Genomic DNA, 2,293 nt, shown 5'->3' on the forward strand with positions numbered 1-2,293 from the left:
TCAATGTCAAGAAGACAAAGATTCTCACCACTGGACCAATTGGCAGCATCAGGATGGATGGCGAAGAGATTGAGATTGTTAACAACTTTAGTCTGCTTGGCTCCACAGTCAACACTCTTGGCAGCAGTAGCCAGGAAATTAAAAAAAAGTTCTTGAAATTTAGAGACTTAAAAAATGTTTTTGGTCAGTTGCAGCAAGATGGCGGCGCAGCAGCAGGAGCGCGAGGGCGGTGTGCAAGTGGAGGGGGCCCGCGGCGTGGGCGGAGGCCGAGGTCGACACCCTGGGCCGCTTCACGTGTCCCGTGTGCTTGGAGGTGTTTGAGAAGCTGGTGCTGGTGCCCTGTGGACACGTCTTTTGCTCTGCATGCCTGCAGGAATGTCTGAAGCCGAAGAAGCCTGTCTGTGGGGTGTGTCGCAGTGCTCTGGCCCCTGGCGGCTGAGCTGCGGAGCTCGAGCGGCATATTGAGAGCACAGAGACTACTTGCCATGGCTGCCATAAAAATATTTTCCTATCCAAGATACGGGCCCATGTTCCAAGTACCAGAATTACATCATGGAAGGCGTGAAAGCCACCACTAAGGATGCATCTCTTCAGCCAAGGAATGTCCCAAACCGTTACACATTTCCTTGCCCTTACTGTCCTGAGAAGAACTTTGATCAAGAAGGACTTGTGGAGCACTGAAAATTATTCCATAGTGCAGATACCAAGTCTGTGGTTTGTCCGATTTGTGCTTCGATGAACTGGGGGGACCCCAACTACCGCAGCGCCAACTTCATGGAGTACATCCAGCGCCGGCACCAGTTTTCTTATGATACTTTTGTGGACTACGACATAGATGAAGAGGACATGATGAATCAGGTGCTGCAGTGCTCCATTGTGGACCAGTGAGCACTCGGCAGTGCATCTCCCCATCCAGAGCTTCCACGTGTAACTCTGGACTCTTGCACCTCCAGTGTACAGCAGACTTGGATTGAGCGGTGGCATTAAGGATGGGGCCCATCTGACCTGGGAGATAGAGGCCCTAGGGCATAGCTCCCTCTTTCCTTGGCTTCTTTACCAAAGTTATCTTCCCTTCTTGTTAACGTTTTGTCACCCAGTCTAGTCTCCTGTTAATTCACAGCTACTTCCACTCCTCTCCACCACCACCTGCTCTCTCGTTCCACACGGCTCCCTCTAGTCCAGTGATAATCTCAGGTCCTCCAAGCCAGCCAGGACCTTTTTTTTGCTCATGAATAGCACAAATGAGACCAGAATCATCAACTTGTCCTTGAGGTGTGAGCACTGGCAGTGTGCATGTGGGCAGAGAAGCTCCTAGTGTGCTCTGCCTCTTCCACTTAGCTGTGTATGGCAGCATCTGCTACAAGCTAAGGTGGCCTTTTGGGTCTGATGGCAGAAAGTTTGATTAGCAATGTTTCCATCCTGCCCTTGCACACCCTTAGCATTAACTTGTTCAGTCTTAAATGCCTGCATGGTGCCTTTTTAGGATAAGGTATAAACACATATTTTTAGAGTGTTTCTAGGTTAGGAAAATTAAAACCCATACCTGTAAATGGGAGGAAGGTCACAGCTTTTTGGTTCTGATTTTCAAACTGACGGGAGATATTTTCATGACTGCATCAGGTTGACCTCCTTACTTAGGGGCTTGCTAATAGTTTTGTCTTTAAAACGTGCAAAGTAGTCCTGAGTAAGAAGGGTGAGGCAGGGCTCCAGCAGAGAGTTACTGGTTCTTTTCAGTTGGTGACTTAGTTTAGATTGAGCATTGTTTTCCTGTCACAGTTGGTTTCCTGTGACACTGGTTAGCCATGTAAATACGTTTATGAAAACCTCCAGATGCAGAGCAGGGTTCTAGGCAGGCTGCTCTCATGCCCTGTTGCCTCTTGTGACAAGACAGACTGTTCATAAGAGAGCAGTGGTCAATAAAAGCTGTCTACTAGAAATGGACTTCGGTAACAGGTCAAGAAGCCCCAAACTTTTAGTCCACAGATGTTGATAAATACAAGATTAAAGTGTATACCCGCTTACTCTGTAGGAGCAGAAACTGGTCAACCAAAAGGCCCGTGAAATTAGGTCTTTTTTTATTTTTTCCCTGTCAGATATCTCGAGTCCAGGGTTGGAAAAGGGTTCTAGCCTGTGGCTGATGTAGGGCATAACCGAAGGGCCCTGTCCCTGTGCCGCTACTGTAAGCCCTCCCTCCTGACTATGAAAACAGGCCTGGGCTGGGCAGTGCCCTTGCTGGGGAGACCTGACTAGAGCACATCTATCTTGCTGGTGGTTCAGAGAAACTGACTGACTT

The 2,293-nt window shown here is 48.6% G+C and overlaps 1 pseudogene; it reads left to right on the plus strand.

Annotated features, from left to right (window-relative positions):
* Positions 1 to 198: 198 nt before the first annotated feature.
* On the plus strand, positions 199 to 888 carry LOC102858897 (annotated as a pseudogene).
* Positions 889 to 2,293: the final 1,405 nt, after the last annotated feature.

This window comes from Elephantulus edwardii, unplaced genomic scaffold (assembly GCF_000299155.1).
Source record: "Elephantulus edwardii isolate Elephantulus edwardi_28Jun2011 unplaced genomic scaffold, EleEdw1.0 scaffold00457, whole genome shotgun sequence".
NCBI lineage: Eukaryota > Metazoa > Chordata > Mammalia > Macroscelidea > Macroscelididae > Elephantulus > Elephantulus edwardii.